Source organism: Somniosus microcephalus, chromosome 12, assembly GCF_052327205.1.
Source record: "Somniosus microcephalus isolate GS21.2 chromosome 12, FLI_Smic_1.0, whole genome shotgun sequence".
In the NCBI taxonomy this organism is placed as follows: Eukaryota; Metazoa; Chordata; class Chondrichthyes; order Squaliformes; family Somniosidae; genus Somniosus; species Somniosus microcephalus.
In genome coordinates, this window is record NC_140998.1 from 214952411 (window position 1) to 214972412 (window position 20002).

The window sequence follows — 20002 nt, forward strand, 5'->3', positions numbered from 1 at the left end:
CCCACAAGCACGACTGCGGGAGAGTCACTGGGTTCGAAGTCAGCGTAGACGGGGACCCCATGATCCGACCCCAGAAGCAGTATAATTTCCCCAAGGAGGCAGAACCCGACATGGAGACAGCAATATCTTCGTTGGTACAGCAGGGCGTGTTGAGGACGATAGCCACCCACGTGAACTCCCCATTATGGCCGGTAAAGAAACCGGACAATTCGTGGAGAGCCACGGTGGACTACAGAGTCCTCAATAGTAATATCCCAGCCTGCGCGCCCACGGTAGCAGCAGTTGCAGACTTAATAGGGAGTATTCCAGCATCGGCGACCACATTCACGGTGCTGGACATCTCGAACGGTTTTTGGTCCATTCCGCTGCGGCGGGAGGACCAGTACAAGTTTGCCTTTACTTTCAAAGGGCAACAGTACACTTGGAACTGCTTACCACAGGGTTTTCACAACAGCCCCAGCATTTTCCATCAGTGCATGGCGGGGAGTTTGAAAGAGTTCAGCCAGCCCAACCAGATAGTGCAGTATGTGGATGACTTACTCCTGTTCACAGATACAAGGGAGCAGCACGGCCCACTGTTAGCCGAATTGTTGGAACTGCTAGAAAGGAAGGGTTTCAAAGTAAACCCAAAGAAAGCCCAGATCGGCCAGCAGGAAGTTAAATTCCTGGGTCTGGCCATCCGCACTGGGGAAAGAGCCATAGATAAGGCCAGACGGGAATCTATACAAGATCTGCCGATTCCCAACACAGTAACGGGTGTAAGGTCCTTTTTGGGATTGACCGGGTACTGCAGAGATTTCATCGAGGACTATGCTGCCACAGCGGCCCCGCTACTTCGACTCTTACACAAGGGAGTCGAGTGGTCTTGGGACGAGGGGTGCCAGGCAGCATTCGAGAAGTTGAAAAGAGATCTGCAGACCGCGCCAGCCCTAGGGGCCATAGATGGGGGAGAGGAGTTCTTTCTGGAGGTAGCCGCTAGTGGGGACAGCCTGAGCGCAGTGCTGCTCCAAGAGCGGCACGGCAAGCTAAGACCAGTAGTTTATTCCTCCAGGGTGCTCACGGATGTGGAGAGGAGTTTCTCCAATTGTGAACGGCATCTCCTGGCCACGCATTGGGCTGTGAACAGATCAGTGATCTTCACAGGGACCTCTCCCATTACGCTCCTCACCCATCACACCCCCACGAAGATGCTTCTGGACGGGAGGATTAAGGATGGGACCGTAAGCAGCGCTCGGATTGCGCGCTGGACCCTCCTCCTTTCCCAGATGGATCTCAAAGTTAAAGGCCTCTGCGCGCCAAGGCTCGCAGCCAATATGGCATATCCCGGGACAGCCCATCAATGTTCCGTAGAAGGGGTATGGGAAGTTAACATAGGTTTACGGGCCGGGATACATCCCACAGGCCGCGAGATCTACGTAGACGGTTCTAGCACTGTAGCTGACGGCAAGCGACTCACAGGGTGTGGAGTTTATGACCCTGCGGCAAACATTGCCCTGGCAATTAAGCTCCCCAGCACTATGAGCGCGCAGCAGGCTGAACTGTCCGCGGTGGCGTACGTGGTTACCCACCCCGAGATTTTCCCAACCCCATACACGATTTGCTCAGACAGCATGTTCACGTGCAATTCGTGTACAGAGTACCTCGCCATCTGGTCCCGACGCGGGTACACCTCCGCGGACGGGCGGCCTTTAACAGTTAAGCCCTTGCTGGAGAAGATCCTAGCAGCTGTGGGGGAGAAAGGAGAGGTGTTCATCCATAAGGTGAAGGCTCACTCCACTACAGAACCCCGCAGTCAGGGCAACCAGCAGGCGGATGCGCTAGCCAGGGAGGGTGCCCGCAACGGCATTCTCTGGGACCCATACGAACCCGGACCCGTGGCGGCGATCCTAGGCAGGGAGGGAATTCCCGGGAACACAGGGGTGACACCGCCCCCAGACCTAAAGACCGTCCAAACCCTGGATCCCGCCCTAAAAGCAGTCCTAAAAGCCATCACAGAGGGCAAACAGGTAGAAGGTCCGTACAGTACGGCAGCCCTCACAGTCAAAGAAGGTATGCTGTTCCGAGAGGAGCAGTGGGTTGTGCCGCAGCAGCACCGAAGGGAATTCCTGCAATTGGCCCACGAGGGTCCAGGAGTGGGACACCCCGGACCTGAGGTCACCTGGCAACGGGTGGAGCAGGCGGGATGGTGGCCGGGACTTCGGGACGATGTCCGCGAGTTCTGCGCAAGCTGTCTTGTGTGTGCTGCTAACAACCCAGACCCCCACAAAAGGAAGGTGCCCATGGGGCACATCAGGAGGGTAGAGGGACCATGGCAGTCGATTCAGGTCGACTACATAGGGCCCCTGCCCGCCGCCCAGGGAGGCTATAAGTACTGCCTTGTCCTGGTAGATGTGTTCACCAAATGGGTAGAAGCCTTCCCGTGCAGAACAGCTACGGCACTGGGTACTGCTAAGATCTTGATTCGGGAAGTGTTCTCACGGTGGGGACTCCCCCGTTTTGTAGAGTCCGACCAAGGGAGTCAGTTCACCGGTCAAGTAATGCAGAACGCCCTCATGCTCTTGGGCATTGAGGGAAAGTGGCACGTAGCATACAATCCCCAGTCATCCGGGATTGTTGAGCGTATGAATCGGACCCTCAAGGAAAAGCTGAGGAAAGAGACAATGGGCTCGCCCCAGAAATGGGCGGAGGTTCTGCCTTTAGTTCTCATGGGGATCCGAGCCAGCCAGTCCAAAAGCACGGGGTATTCCCCGCACGAGTTAATGACTGGAAGGATCATGCGAACACCCACCCATGTGCTAGCCCCGGTGCTCACTGAGGGCCAGCTCCGAGAGGTGAAACGGGACAAATTCGCCCAAACCCTCTTGGAGCGCCTGAGACAGATTTATGGGCAGGCGGCTGGGAACATGGGAAGACAGCACCAGGGAAATAAACTGTTGTTGGAACCTCGGAAACAACAAGAGTGGGTAGTCGGAGACCAGGTCATGGTCCGAAACTACGCCAGGATAGGGAGTTTTGAACCACTGTACATGGGGCCATACAGCATTGTAGACAAGGCCAGCCCCATGGTTTATGCAGTGAAGACGCCCCGACGTACCAAATGGTTTCACATCAACCAGTGTAAACTGTTTAAACCGGGTACACAAGGGCCACCAAAGGGGACCAGGTCTGAGAACAAAGATCCTCAGCCTGTAACAGTGTCACAGACCACACAGGCTGGAGCAGTAGCCTGCGTGAAGGGAGAGGCCATCCCATTGGAGTGGGAGGTCTCATCTTTTGAATGGGATTTAGGCAGGGGAGAGCCCGAACAGCTCAACCTCGCTTTAGACCCAATCACGGAGGAGGAAGAGTCAGAGGACGGCAGTCCCGCCCTCGAATCAAGCTTGGGGGAGGTAGGGAGTGGGGGTGGAGACTCGTTACCTGTAGGGACAGGTGAGGTGGAGTCAGAAGCCACAGATCCCGACCCTGGGGGGGCGGAGCCTGAGGGAGGGGAGCTGGAGCCGGCAGCTGTGGAGGAACCACAGGCTGTAACGGTAACAGTCACAACCCCTGGTCCATCGGCCCCGGGAGCCCAACCCAAAGCAGCCCCTCGTAGGTCGGCTCGAGCGCCCCAGCCCAGAAAATTTTGGCCAGATTCTCCCCATCCTTCCCAACCACGGTTTAAAGCAGCCCCAGGAAGACATGATCCCCGTTCAGCAGCGACAGGCTGCGGGGGATCAAAGCCAAAGATCAATGCAGCCCCACCGCAGGGTGTGGCACACGACAGACCTCACAGGGATTCGGAAAGCCGCCCCACGGAGGGCGGCGCTGTACATAAGTTAAGTTAGGTAATTATGGTCATAGTTTAAGGAATGTAAAGTATATGGTGTTAAGAGTACAATTTTGAAGTCTGCCCGGTATGTGTGTTTGTTAGGGAGCGGGGTCCAGGAACCCGCGCGTCCAATTAATTTAGGCCAGCACCTATCGGGAGCCCGGCTACATCATTTTGTTGGTTACAGAAACCTGGGATACGATGGAAAGGATTGTCGTCGCGTTCATGGCGATCGGGTGCGGGTGGGCCTACCGAGGCCGCACCAAGGACGTCATCATTTTCGGGTGCTCCGGGGACACGGCCCCCATCGCAACGGATGGGACGGGGGAGCGAGAGGTAGAGGAAACCGCCACCTACTTCCACCAAGGGAGATGGCCAGGTTGGCTGGGAACGAATTCTATGGAATATTCCAGCAATTTCGGTTTTGCCTACCAAGAGACTTCGTTAACGTGCCCTCGAGTGAGGATCCTAGCGCCCAGAGTCAGCGTTACCGTGGGAAAGAGGATTTGTCTGGTGTGCAATGGGAACGTACCACCAAGGCGATGGTGGTGGCTACGAAAGCTGGGAAAGGACATGAGAAACTCTACGGTTGAGTGGGAGCGACTGGGTAATAATACCCATCGGACTATTACGGGAACTCACGGACAATTACGTGTGTGTTGGGACAAATGGTGGGAACCAGATGAGGGAATATATGTCTGTATGTGGGGTTCGAGACACGTCTGCCCCAAGGGCGTGTCCATCTTCTTCCAGAGGCAGTGGCAGGATGAAGGGAAGGGGATGAGATGGGATGTTAGCACTCGAGCGTGCGGAGCCCCATACTCCCCTATTCCGGTGAACGCCACTGAACTCATCACCCGCCCACGCAAGCCCCTGCCCACGCTTCCGGTAGCACTAGCCCAGAAAGGAGGGTGCCCAACCACCACCAAGGGACCCGGGAACGGTTTAGTATTGGTACCCACCGGTCAGGTGCTGTACCAAGGGGTACACTACGCGGTGGCCTCAGTGATTTTAAACCTCACTGAGGTACGATTGCCGGAGTGGTGTCCCAAAGAAACGGAACAATTATACCAGGTCCTGTTAACCCGTATGTTCAGACAATTTTACGAATTTGACTTTGCCGACATCGACAGAGACAAATTAGACACCACACCACCAGAAGTTTTGGATCGAGTCGGGAGGCAAAGAAGGGGTACTGTAAATGACATATTCACTGCTTTTAATACCGGGACATCTGTTGTCAACGCTCTAGATAACGTGGAGCTGCAGACACAGATCAACGGTTTAAAAGCCCAGTTAAGGAACATATTGACAGACGAAAACAAGGTAGTGGGTTCTGAGTTGCATGAGGACCAGGCCATGACACTACACTTTAAGGACATAATTGCTGAGCTGGAGAAACACGCGAGAACGGTAAATGCACTCATTGAGGATCGGAATGCGTCCGATCAAGCTGCGCAAAACGAGGCCTGTGTGCTGTACGGGGCGTGGTTATTGGGCGAGGGCCGCAGTAATCTTGAGGATTTAAAACAGGGTTTGGTCCCGTCCTGGATCAGCAACAAGCACTTGCAAGCGCTCCACCCTTTTGAGAATGCATTAAGCCCGTGCCAGCTCAGGCTAGCCGCAGAAGCATACCCAGTTCCAGTGGACTGCGGACATTCGAATCACACTATTATGGGAATAGTAGTAAGAATGCCGGTGTTGGGTCCCGCAGCAAAGCCCGCCCCGGTATACAGAGTAGAGAACATTGGAGTCATTCAGGGGGGCGCACACATTCGTTACGCAGTGGTCCCGCCTTACGTCATCAGATGGGAGCGTACGATGACAGGCACTGACCTCTCGGGATGTCGGAGCCGGGGAGCACACATCATCCTGTGTCCCCAGCACTTGAACGCCTTTCTGAAACCGCAGTGCGGGTTCAGGACTGCTAGCGCAAAGCCGGTGAATTGCACCATGGAGGCAATGGCAGAGGACCATGTGCCCCCACAGGTAGCATATATCGGGGGTGGGACATACTGCGTCACCACTGCAGCGCCTCAGTACCGATATGGACAACACGAGTGGTGTTCGGTCGGTGATAGCAGTTTCTGTTTCAAACCCAGGGCCGAGGTTCAAGTGGCACAACAACGAATTGTCCCCATTCCTGCGCCCTCCACCGTACACATCACTATCAAAGAGAATTTCACAGACTTACAACGATTTGTCGCGCATTTTGGTTATGTCATTCCCCCTCTTCCCAAACACCTCACCAAGATTTTAAAAGCCGTTATAATTTCGCAGAAACATTTCTACACACTGGAGCAGAAGACTTTAGAGATAGGAAAAGACATATTGGACATAACCATCCCACCATGGTGGGACTTGTTCACCAACATAGAAATCCCAGCCTGGATTAGAATAGCATCCCATATCCTAGTAGTATGTCAGGTTTTGATTGTGATATTTTTGCTCTTCGTGCATTGCAAAAGAGGCAAACGCCTCCAGAGGCACGAGAACGCAGGAGAATGGAGAGAACGCTATGTGCGAATGGGGGAAGCAGATACCCCACTCTAAGCTGCTAGTATAAGATTAAGCGTCCCTCTATTTAAAAAATTTTTGTGATTGTTTTGGGTTATAAGGAAATAAGTATTGTTATGTTATTAGTTGTTCTTAAGTTTTTTTGGATTAATAAAAGATGCATGCAGATGGTGCCAGGGGGTATCAACCCCCACACATCTGACAAGTGAATGTGTTATAGTTTAAAATACGCTGTCTATGATTGTCCAAATGTACAAAAGGTAATTTTCGTTTTCTGCGGAAATGGGAACTGCATGTGTCGTGAGGGTCATAGATAGCGAAGTCCCAGGAATGTTTGGATGTGGGGAATCAGGGAAAATTTGCTCATCAAGGATTATTGATACTTTAAGCAAGCTATCAGTATCACAGGGGGGCCTGTAAGATTCGCAATTTTCAGCAAAAATCACGCAAGAAAACTGGATAAAATAAGACTGTTTATTGACCAAAGTAAGCTTGCACAGAAAAACCTTTGATAAAAGGGCATACAAAATGGCCGCCAGGCCCCGTGATCAGTTTATGAACCATTTTATTTCTGTTACTGCAAGCCAGTCAGGCTTGTGGATTGAAGACAGTAAACCCGCGAAAGCCAGTATCTGGGAACCGAAACTCAGAGCAACAGCATACATATTCAATGGATTACAAGTACAGGATGGGGCCCATCAAGATATGGGCGGACAATGTAAAAACACTTATACCCATTTATCGTACAAAGGAAAAACCGTTTAGCAGCCATCAAGGAAAATGTCCGGACCGATCAATATGCGAACCGAGCCGCGGTGACAATGCAAAGGACATTAAAAGACATTATCGGCCAGGAAGGCCACTTTAAGTTATCACCGGCTCCGTTACAAGACAAAGTGCCCCTGCAGAGATTTCTGCCTGCCAAAATTAATACAAAGACAGGACTATGATTTGGCGGGAGATAAGACTGTCCCAAAAGAGTATAACTATGGATTGAAAATCCATCTAAGGTACGACTTCTTCACTGCTACGGCTTCTTGTTGGGCGACTTCAGGCTTCCATTTCTTCAAGAACTTTCTTCTACGAGGAACGAACGAAGGGCGGACGGTGCCCGGATCGGCGCCTCTTCCACTTCGGCAGATCGATGAAAACGTTTTCGTCTTTTTAAAGACGGACGGTTTCGGAAAAAGGACAACGTGGCCGGTGTTCAGCCAAACAAGGCTCGGCCACGACGAGAAGACGACAAGGGTGGCCCGGGTACTGGGGTCGGGAGATCATCGACGACCCAGGCCGACGGAGAAGAAACCCTCTGGAGAACCGGCGATCGATGCCACAAGATTCTCCCATGTGCATAACCTGCATCTAGGTCTACTCCATGAACCCAAATCCACGATTGTGGATCTCAACCTTGACGAGCGCTCATCGAGGCTGGGTCTACCCCACCGCCTCGAGGGAGGAGAGAATATCGACTGCGCCAGAAGCTTCCAATCCACGTGACGACGGGAAGCGGTGTCAAAAAGGCTGCGAACCCCTTTTCGCGATTTCGAGAGTGGTGAGCATGATCCCAAGTTCCCCAGGTCGAAACTTAGTTTAGGTATAGGGGAGGGAGTTAAGGGAAATCGTAATGTGTTTCCCCTTTTTCGATGTGCCGTGTGTTCCCCATTTCCATAGAGTCAAGTTCATAAATTTGTGCATGATTGTAGTTACTTTAATCTGTGCCTATGACATGTATTTTGTAATGCTTCAAACTGTTCAAAAATAAAAGCATCCATTTCGTGCTATTCAGCCTGGTCTATTGAGTCCTCTTCTCTGCACTACTGTTCTCTGCATCTAAGTCTAAGGTCTAGAACCGTAGGGGGGGGTGGGTCGAACCACTCAAGGGTAATTCTTGCACGAAGCCTGGCAGGGGGCCAGAACGGGCAAGAGAGCAGGAAAAAACCCCCTACAGGTATCTGCCTAGTTCGGCTCTGCATGCATTTGTTGGCGTTTTTCTTTGGATGCGAAGGATGCTTCGGCAGAATTCTGCATGTAGGGCTTCTATTGTGTGTTTTTCCCATTTAGTGTAGCTTTGGTGATTTAGCGGGCCCCATACTTCACTACCATACAGTGCAATGGGCAGGATTATGCTGTCAAATATTTTGAGCCAGATTTTGATTGGGATTTGGATGTTGTAGAATTTTCTTTTTATTGCACATAGGGCTCTTCGGGCTTTTTCTTTTAGTGCATTCACTGCTATGCTGAAGCTCCCTGATGCTGTAATAGTTAGACCAAGGTAGGTGTAGCTCATAGTGTGTCCTATAGTGGTATCACTGAGGGTAAACTGGTATTTGTTTTCCTGACATCTGGGCCTTTTTTGAAAAATCATGATGTTGGTTTTCTTTAGATTTACTGTTAGAGCCCAATTTTGGCAGTATTTGTCGAGTAGGTCTAGTTGTTGCTGTAATCCCTGTTCTGTGGGGGACAGCAGAACCAGGTCGTCTGCATAGAACAGGGATTTTACTTCTCCATCCAGGAGACGGAGACCTGGTGACTCGCTTTGCTCCAGCATGTCTGCTAATTCATTTATGTATATGTTGAACAGGGTCGGGCTCAAATTGCAGCCCTGCCGGACGCCTCTTCTCTGGGTGAAGAAATCGGTGCGTTTGTCTCCAATTTTGACCCCGCATTTGTTTTTCAGATACATTGATGTTGACTTGGGTTTGTTTCGTTTATTGGGATGTCTTTGTAGAGGTTTTCAAAATGTGTTCTCCAGATGTCGCCATCTTGGATTGGTAATGCTTGCAATTGTGTTCTACTCAGGTTATTCCACATTTCCCAGAATTGTTTTGGATTGGTGGAGTTTTCAATTTCTTCGAGTATTTTGTGGGTATAGTTTTGTGTTTTGTTCCTAATGGTGTGTTTATATCTTTTGAGGGTTTCATTGTATCTAGTACGTAGGTCCGGATTGTTTGGTTGGCGATGCTTTTGGTTTGATATTTTTCTCAGGTCTTTTCTGGCATTTTTGCATTCGTGGTCAAACCATTTCTTATTTTTATTTTGTCTTTTGTGACGCTTCCTCTTCTGTTTCACAAGGTCGGCTTTTACAGCTGCCTCATGGAAGATCATATTTATATCCTCTATGGCCATGTTTACACCATCTCTGGTGATCTCGTATGGGTTTTCTTTAAATTTTGATATTTTACTTGTGAGATCAGGTGACTTTAGTGCTGTGATGAGTTTTTCTCCACTGTCTGGGGCCCATCTGTATGTTTGGTTTATTTTATGGAGCTTACTGGGTTCCTTTTTTGTGTCTGTAGTTTGGGCAGAAAGTTTAAGGTACATATTTATTTGGTTATGGTCTGAGAGGGGGGATTGCTGCCTGTTTGTGTTGCCTGCTGAGCCTTTCTACGGTCTCCTTCGTTTTGTTTAGTTGAGTACAGAGTTCTTTGATCTCATTGCTTTGCTCCTCTACAGTCTTCATCAGCTCGTGGATGTTGGACTCGTGTTCCGTTTTTAGCTGCTTGAATTCCTCCTTCAAATTCTTGGCCAGTGTTTCTCTGTATTCGTTGAAATCAAGTTGTAGTTTGGCCAGTTTCTCTTTCATCATTTTGTTTTCGTTGAGAGGTGTGGGGGGGGTGGAGATGGACAGGGAGGTGTTTTCCTCTGCTGGTCTCTCTTCTTCTTCCTCCACTTGTCTCTCATCATCCTCTGTTCGACTCTCTTTTGCTTCCTGTCCATTGGTCCTCTTTGTGTCTGCCTTAGTTTTCAACTGGGGGAATTCCTTTTCGAAGGAGTCCAGATTTTCCACATTCCCCTGTATCATGATCGTTCTATTTTTGTTGTAGTAGCTTATGGTTAGCAGGGGGTCATCTTTATCTAGGTTTCCATCTTTACATATTTTCAGTCTGCCTCCACTGCCAATACCTTCACTGGAGACGTATGCGTAGTGTTTTTGTAAAGTCTCCTTCCAGGAGGTGACGTATTCGGTGTAGAATATGAGGTTGTTCTTCAGCTTAGTCCCTTTGTGTGTGGTATAGTCAACGTAGAGGATCTCTGGGTTATTTTTTAGTGTTGTGTACTTGTATTTTTCCTTTGCTTTATTTTTTGTGCATTGCTCAGGATATATCATTTCCCTGCTCATTGTAGTCGTTTGTTTTTTGTCTCAGATAGATAACTTTTTTTTTTCTTCTCTTTTTTGTGTCGTGTTCCACCTTAGCCCACTTTTAGGTCCAAAATTGGGAGTTTTTCAGGGGTTCACCTTTGATATAGCTGCTCTTAAAGGTTTATCTTTCTCTTTCTCTCACAGGCTCTTGGTTCGGGTAGTTTATCGTTTCTCTCGGGTTTCTATTCCTTTTCCTCACGGGTTTGTTGTTCTTTTTTCAGGTTTTTTTTCGAACTAAATTTAAATAAAATGAAACTTAGGTAGAATTAGGTAAAACTTATTTCTCCAGTTTTTTTTTTCCTCTTCCGACTCTCTCACTCGCTCTCCGGGTCTCGGACTCGCTCTCTCTCTCCGTGCTCCAAACTCGTCCACTCTCCGTGCCCCGGACTCATTCGCTTTCCGCGCTCTGGGCGGATCTCCTCGCGTCGTCGTGTCGGTCTCAGGCCCCCGGGTTTTTTGACTCACCAGGCTGTTTTCTGCCCCTGGTCTCCCGGTCTCCGTTCCCGCGGTCTCTGGGCCTCGCGGTCTCGGGTTCACCCTCCCCAGGCCTCTTACTCGTTTTCCCGGTTCGGGCCGCTCCTCCCGTTCTCCGACCTCGCGGTCTCGGGTTCACCCTCCCCAGGCCTCTTAGACGTTTTCCCGGTTCGGGCCGCTCCTCCCGGTCTCCGATCCCGCGGTCTCTGGGTCTCGGGTTCACCCTCCCCAGGCCTCTTACTTACTGTCCCGGTTCGGGCCGCTCCTCCCGGTCTCCGATCCCGCGGTCTCTGGGTCTCGGGTTCACCCTCCCCAGGCCTCTTACTTACTGTCCTGGTTCGGGCTGCTCCTCCCGGTCTCCGGTCTCGCGGTTCAGGCTGCGGCTGCGGCTCGGGCTCTGTCTCGGTGCCTCGCTTCCAATCTCTCTCTCTCTCACGTTCTCCCTCAGGAATATTAAGCTGACGTCCCTCCCAGGCCCTGCCCCTTTCTCTTTACGCGCTGACGTCAGGCGCCCGCCCCTCTCCCCATGAGGTCACCCCCCCAAACCGGGCCGAGCTGCTGATTGGCGGAGAGCGGCCGCTCATTAATGCGGCATGACGTCTACGGCGGGCGGTGCCATTGGTTGCCAGGCAGCGACGTCACGGAGCCTTGCCTGGCAACCGAGCCCCGGCCTCGCGTAGCGGCCTCCCCCGGGCTGGGGGAGCAGGCTGCGGGGAGCCGGTGGGCCAGGATGGAGGTGAGTGGGGGCAGTGGGGCTGGAGGGGGGGGGAGTCTCAGGATTATTGGGAGGTCCCAGCCACCCTGATAAAAGTTTTATCACTTAAAATTCAATAAAAAATCTTTGCCCCCCATTAGAACCCCCTCTGGCTATGAGTGGAGTGGTTTACCTCCCCGAGGGGCGGTGGGTGCCAGGAGACCAGGGGGGAGTGTGTGGCGGGTGGGTGGGCGCCGGGGTCTTGTTTTCCCAATTTTTTTTAATGTATTCACACGTAACGGGCTCAGCCGGGTGGTCGGAAACCGCTCGCCCACCCCGGGGACACAGGAGGGGGAATCGCAGACCCAGTACAGATGCCCCGGGTACAGACAGATGTCCCGGAGACACTGGGGGGCGTCGCAGACTGGGTACAAACACCCCGGGTACAGACAGACGTCCCAGGGACAGACAGACGTCCCGGAGAGAAGGGGGGGATCGCAGACTGGGTACAGACACCCCGGGTACAGACTGACATCCCGGAGACAGACTAACGTCCCGGGGACACAGGAGGGGGATCGCAGACTAGGTACGGATGCCCCGGGTACAGACAGACGTCCCGGAGACACTGGGGGGACATCGCAGACCAGGTACAGACACTCCGGGTACAGACAGACGTCCCGGAGACACTGGGGGGGCATCGCAGACCGGGTACAGACACTCCGGGTACAGACAGACGTCCCGGAGACACTGGGGGGGCATCGCAGACCGGGTACAGGCACCCCGGGTACAGACAGACGTCCCGGAGACACTGGGGGGGCATCGCAGACCGGGTACAGACACCCCGGGTACAGACAGATGTCCCGGAGACACAGGAGGGGGATCGCAGACCCGGTACAGACACCCCGGGTACAGACAGACGTCCCGGAGACACAGGAGGGGGATCGCAGACCCGGTACAGACACCCCGGGTACAGACAGACGTCCCGGAGACACAGGAGGGGGTTCGCAGACCCGGTACAGACACCCCGGGTACAGACAGACGTCCCGGAGACACAGGAGGGGGATCGCACACCCGGTACAGACACCCCGGGTACAGACAGACGTCCCGGGGACACAGGAGGGGATCGCAGACTGGGTACAGACACCCAGGGTACAGACAGACATCCCGGGGACACAGGAGGGGGATCGCAGACCCAGTACAGACGCCCCAGGTACAGACAGACGTCCTGGAGACACTGGGGGGGATCGCAGACCCGGTACAGACACCCCGGGTACAGACAGACGTCCCGGAGACACGGGAGGGGGATCGCAGACCCGGTACAGACGCCCCAGGTACAGACAGACGTCCCAGGGACACAGGAGCGGGATCGCAGACTGGGTACAGACGCCCCGCGTACAGACAGACGTCCCAGGGACAGACAGACGTCCAGGAGACACAGGAGGGGGATCGCAGACCGGGTACAGACGCCCCGGGTACAGTCAGACGTCCCGGAGACACGGGAGGGGATCGCAGACCGGGTACAGACACCCCGGGTACAGACAGACGTCCCGGAGACACAGGAGGGGGATCGCAGACTGGGTACAGATGCCCTGGGTACAGACAGACGTCTCAGGGACAGACTGACGTCCAGGAGACACAGGAGGGGTATCGCAGACCGGGTACAGACACCCCGGGTACAGACAGACGTCCCGGAGACACGGGAGGGGGATTGCAGACCCGGTACAGACACCCCGGGTACAGACAGACGTCCCGGAGACACGGGAGGGGGATCGCAGACCGGGTACAGACAGACATCCCGGGGACACAGGAGGGGGATCGCAGACCGGGTACAGACACCCCGGGTACAGACAGATGTCCAGGAGACAGACTGACGTCCCGGGGACACAGGAGGGGGATCGCAGACCGGGTACGGACACCCCGGGTACAGACAGACATCCCGGAGACACTGGGGGGAATCGCAGACCGGGTACGGACACCCCGGGTACAGACAGACGTCCAGGAGACAGACTGACGTCCTGGTCTCCGTATACCTTGGTTAGACCACACTTGGAGCACTGTGCACAGTTCTGGTCTCCATATACCTTGGTTAGACCACACTTGGAGCATTGTGCACAGTTCTGGTCTCCATATACCTTGGTTAGACCACACCTGGAGCACTGTGCACAGTTCTGGTCTCCACATACCTTGGTTAGACCACACTTGGAGCACCGTGCACAATTCTGGTCTCCGCATACCTTGGTTAGACCACACTTGGAGCACTGTGCACAGTTCTGGTCTCCATATACCCTGGTTAGACCACACTTGGAGCACAGTGCACAGTCCTGGTCTCCGTATACCTTGGTTAGACCACACTTGGAGCACTGTGCACAGTTCTGGTCTCCGTATACCTTGGTTAGACCACACTTGGAGCACTCTGCACAGTTCTAGTCTCCGTATACCTTGGTTAGATCACACTTGTAGCACTGCGTACAGTTCTGGTATGGGAGTTTTTGGTCGTCATTCAAATTTCTGGGCATATTTGTGAGAATTTTTGGTAGAAATTCCCCCTTATGCCCTGATATTTTCCACAAGCTGTGAGGAAGTGCATCTCTGTCTCCACCACTCCCTGACTGCAGTGAGCGCATATCCTGTCCTCTCTTGGCAGCCTGGTCTGCCTGTGTCTGCCTTTTTCGATGGCCAGGCTATGTTCACTAAGTCTGTACATTGTCAAGGTTTTTCTCAGTTTGCTATCCTTTACCATGGTCAGGTATTCAGCCATGTTGTATTGTCTGTTTAGGGCCAAGTAGCAATTGAGTTTGTTTTGGGTTTTTGTTGTTTCTGCCCAATATGACAGGTATTTTTCCTTTTGCTTAGTGACAATTGTGTTGGGTCGAATTCTCTGTGCTACGATGTCACTGTCCTGGGGCTGGTTATTGTTAGTAGTGTTAGTGGTTGCTTCACTGAGTCCCAGGACTAGTTGACTGAGGGTGTTCTTATTTATGGTCCTCTCTTGGCATTTCAAGGCTTCGTAATGATAGCAGTGGGGGTTGCTCATTTTTAGGTGTTTCCAAAATTTGGTGGCTCTTTTTTGGATAGTGATTATTAATGGATATTGGCCTAGTTCTGCCCTGCATGCATTGTTTACGGTTTTCCTTTGAGTCCGGAGGATACTTTTACAGAATTCTGCATGTAGGATCTCAATTGGGTGTTTGTCCCATTTTGCAAATTCTTGTTGTGTTAGCGCTCCCCAAACCTCACTGCCATAGAGTGCAATTGGTTCAATTACTGATTTAAAAATTTTGAGCCAAATGCTAATTGGGATTTCTATTTGGATTGATCTTTTTATGGCATAGAAAGCCCTTCTAGCTTTCTCTTTCAGTTCATTCACAGCCAGATGAAAATTTCCGGTAGAGCTGATTTTTATGCCCAAGTATGTGTAGTTAGTGGTTTGTTCGATTTTAGTTGTTCCTAGTGTGAAATTTATTCTGGGTCCCTGATGTCTGGATCTCTCTCTCTCTCACTCTCACTCTCTCTCACACTCTCTCACTCTCACTCTCACTCTCACTCTCTCTCTCTCTCTCTCTCTCACTTTCTCACTCTCTCACTCTCTCTCTCTCACTCTCTCACTCTCTCTCACTCTCTCTCACTCTCTCTCTCTCTCTCTCACTCTCTCTCTCTCACTCTTTCTCACTCTTTCTCACTCTCTCTCACCTGCTCTCTCTCTCTCACACTCTTTCACTCTCACTCCCAGTGCCAGTACTGAGGGAGCGCCGCACTGTCGGAGGGGCAGTACTGCGGTAGCACCGCACTGTCGGAGGGGCAGTACTGAGGGAGGACCGCACTGTCGGAGGGGCAGTACTGAGGGAGCGCCGCACTGTCGGAGGGGCAGTACTGAGGTAGCGCCGCACTGTCGGAGGGGCAGTACTGAGGGAGCGCCGCACTGTCGTTGGGGCAGTACAGAGGGAGGGGCAGTACTGAGGGAGTGCCGCACTGTCGGAGGGTCAGTACTGAGGGAGTGCCGCACTGTCGGAGGGTCAGTACTGAGGGAGCCCCTCACTGTTGGAGGGTCAGTACTGAGGGAGTGCCGCACTGTCGGAGGGGCAGTACTGAGGGAGCGCCGCACTGTCAGAGGGGCAGTACTGAGGGAGCACCGCACTGTCGGAGGGGCAGTACTGAGGGAGCGCCGCACTGTCAGAGGGGCAGTACTGAGGGAGCACCGCACTGTCGGAGGGGCAGTACTGAGGGAGCGCCGCACTGTCGGAGGGGCAGTACTGAGGGAGCACTGCACTGTCGGAGTGTCGTCTTTGGATGAGATGTTAAACTGAAGCTCCGTCTGCCCTCTCAGGTGGATGTAAAAGATCCCACGGCCACTATTTCAAAGAAGAGCAGGAGGAGTTCTCCCCGGTGTCCTGGGAGATTTATCCCTCAACTAACATCACTAAAAAGTCATGATCTGGTCATTATCACACTGCTGTTTGTGGGATCTTGCTGTGCACAGATTGGCTGCCGCGTTTCCTACATTACAACAGTGACCACACTTCAGAAAAAGTATCTCATTGGCTGTGAAGCCCTTTGGGACGTCCTGAGGTGGTGAAAGGGGCTGGAGAAATGCGAGTCCTTTTGTTTGCTGTCAGACCTTGACTGGCAGTGACCTCAAGTCTGCCTGCACCACGACCTGCGACCTGTCGGGGCGCTGTCTCGGAGTGGCACAGAGGATGACCGCCTCGCGTAGCTCCACCTCCACGTCAGACGGACATACGGAAAATGGTGGACAGGAAAAGCCCCCCAGGTTTGATCCAGCCTGTACCACACAGTAGTGATGCTTTCTGCATCACAGTGCAGTCAACTCCCCCAGCCCCATCCATGCAGTCTCCTGGGAGGGGCCATCAGACAGAAGGGCTCATTCTGTCACTTGCCTGCAGATCTGTGCCTCCATATTGGCTCACCCCTACTCTGCCCCTCTGTCTGCGTCTCTTCCCTTCCCCGCCCCTCTCTTCCCCGTCCCTCTCTTCCCCGTCCCTCTCTTCCCCGTCCCTCTCTTCCCCGTCCCTCTCTTTCCCCGTCCCTCCCTTCCCCGCCCCTCCCTTCCCCACCCCTCCCTTCCCCGCCCCTCCCTTCCCCGCCCCTCCCTGCCCCGTCCTTCCCTGCCCCGCCCCTCTCTTCCCTGACCTCTTCCCTGTCCTTCTCTCCTCGTCCCGCTCTTCCCTTTCCTTCCCATCCCTGCCCCTTCTCTTCCCTGCCCCTTCTCTTCCCTGCCCCTTCTCTTCCCTGCCCCTTCTCTTCCCTGACTTTCTCTTCCCTGTCCTTCTCTCCTCGTCCCACTCTTCCCTTTCCTTCCCATCCCTGCCCCTCTCGTCCCTGCCCCTCTCGTCCCTGCCCCTCTCGTCCCTGTCCCTCTCGTCCCTGTCCCTCTCGTCCCTGTCTCTCTCGTCCCTGTCCCTCTCGTCCCTGTCCCACTCGTCCCTGTCCCTCTCGTCCCTGTCCCTCTCGTCCCTGTCCCTCTCATCCCTGCCCCTTCTCTTCCCTGCCCCTCTCTTCCCTGGCCTTCTCTCCTCGTCCCGCTCTTCCCTTTCCTTCCCATCCCTGCCCCTCTCATCCCTGTCCTTCTCTTCCCTGTCCTTCCCTGCCCTGCCCCTCTCTTCCCTGACCTCCTCTTCCCTGTCCTTCTCTCCTCGTCCCGCTCTTCCCTTTCCTTCCCATCCCTGCCCCTCATCCCTGCCCCTCTCGTCCCTGTCCCTCTCATCCCTGCGCCTCTCGTCCCTGCGCCTCTCGTCCCTGCGCCTCTCGTCCCTGCGCCTCTCGTCCCTGCGCCTCTCGTCCCTGCGCCTCTCGTCCCTGCCCCTCTCGTCCCTGTCCCTCTCGTCCCTGTCCCTCTCTTCCCTGCCCCTTCTCTTCCCTGCCCCTTCTCTTCCCTGCCCCTTCTCTTCCCTGCCCCTCTCTTCCCTGTCCTCTCCTCGTCCCGCTCTTCCCTTTCCTTCCCATCCCTGCCCCTCTCATCCCTGTCCTTCTCTTCCCTGTCCTGACACAAAACTTGGAAGTATAATGAACAGTGAGGAGGATTGTGATAGACTTCAAGAGGACATAGACAGGCTGGTGGAATGGGCAGACACGTGGCAGATAAAGTTTAACGCGAAGGGATCCATTTTGGTGGAAGAACGAGGAGAGGTAATAGAAACTAAAGGGTACAATTCTAAAGGTGGTGCACGAACAGAGAGACCTGGGGGTATATGTGCACAAATCGTTGAAGGTGGCAGGGCAGGTTGAGAAACCGGTTCAAAATTCATACGGTATCCTGGGCTTCATAAATAGAGGCACAGGGTACAAAATCAAGGAAATTATGATGATCCTTTATAAAACACTGGTTCGGCCTCAACTGGAGTATTGTGTCCAATTCTGGGCCCCGCACTTTAGGAAGGATGTGAAGGCCATAGAGAGGGTGCAGAAAAGATTGATCAGAATGGTCCCAGGGATGAGGGACTTCAGTGATGTGGAGAGACTGGAGAAGCTGGGGTTGTTCTCCTTAGAGCAGAGAAGGTTAAGGGGAGATTGACCAGAATTATTCCAGGGATGAGGGACTTCAGTGATGTGGGGAGACTGGAGAAGCTGGGATTGTTCTCCTTAGAGCAGAGAAGGTTAAGGGGAGATTGACCAGAATGGTCCCAGGGATGAGGGACTTCAGTGATGTGGAGAGACTGGAGAAGCTGGGATTGTTCTCCTTAGAGCAGAGAAGGTTAAGGGGAGATTGACCAGAATGGTCCCAGGGATGAGGGACTTCAGTGATGTGGAGAGATTGGAGAAGCTGGGGTTGTTCTCCTTAGAGCAGAGAAGGTTAAGGGGAGATTGACCAGAATTATTCCAGGGATGAGGGACTTCAGTGATGTGGGGAGACTGGAGAAGCTGGGGTTGTTCTCCTTAGAGCAGAGAAGGTTAAGGGGAGATTGACCAGAATGGTCCCAGGGATGAGGGACTTCAGTGATGTGGAGAGACTGGAGAAGCTGGGATTGTTCTCCTTAGAGCAGAGAAGGTTAAGGTGAGATTGACCAGAATGGTCCCAGGGATGAGGGACTTCAGTTACATGGATAGACTGGAGAAGCTGGGGTTGTTCTCCTTAGAGCAGAGAAGGCTGAGAGGAGATCTGATTGAGGTGTTCAAAATCATGAGGAGTCTGGACAGAGTAGATAGAGAGAAACTGTTCCCATTGGCGGAAGGGTCGAGAACCAGAGGACACAGATTTAAGGCGATTGGCAGAACAACCAAAGCCGACAATAGGAAAAACTTTTTTACGCAGCGAATGGTTAGGATCTGGAATGCGCTGCCTGAAAGGGTGGTGGAGGCAGATTCAATCGTGGCTTTCAAAAGGGAGTTGGATAAGTACCTGAAGGAAATTTCTTTTGCAGGGCTACGGGGAAAGGGCGGGGGAGTGGGACTAGCTGAAGTGTTTTTGCAGAGAGCCGGCACGGGCTCGACGGACCGAATGGCCTCCTTCTGTGCTGTAACCATTCTGTGATCCCTGTCCCTCCACTTCCCTCTCCCACCCTTCTCTATCAATCCCTTCCCGGCCCTGTCTCTTTTTGCGCAGTCAGCAAGCCAAAGTGCCCTTTAAGCCTCAAGAATTGTTGTCCTCCCACGCTGCCACGTAACCTTTAGGTAGCCACATCCTTTTAAATTTCACCTGTCGGACATTTTGCTCATCCTTCCCAGCAGGCGGTTAAGAAGGCAAATGGTATGTTGGCCTTCATAGCGAGAGGGTTTGAGAACAGGAGCAAGGATGTCTTGCTGCAGTTGTACAGGGCCTTGGTGAGACCACACCTTGAGTATTGTGTGCAGTTTTGGTCACCTTATCTGAGGAAGGATGTTCTTGCCATGGAGGGAGTGCAGCGAAGATTCACCAGGCTGATACCTGGGATGGCAGGAATGACGTATGAGGAGAGATTGGGTTGATTGGGCTTGTACTCGCTGGAGTTTAGAAGAATGAGAGGGGATCTCATTGAAACTTATAAAATTCTAACAGGACTGGACAGACTAGATGCAGGAAGGATGTTCCTGATGGCCGGGGAGTCCAGAACCAGGGGTCACAGTCTAAGGATAAGGGGTAAGCCATTTAGGACAGAGATGAGAAGGAATCTCTTCACCCAGAGAGTGGTGAGCCTGTGGAATTCTCTGCCACAGAAGGCAGTTGAGGCCAATTCATTAAATATATTCAAGAAGGAATTGGATATATTTCTTAAGGCTAAAGGGATCAAGGGATATGGGGAGAAAGCAGAGACAGGGTACTGAGTTTGGATGATCAGCCATGATCTCATTGAATGGCGGAGCAGGCTTGAGGGGCCGAATGGCCTACTCCTGCTCCTATCTTCTATGTTTCTATCTCTGTGTCATCGGCAAATTT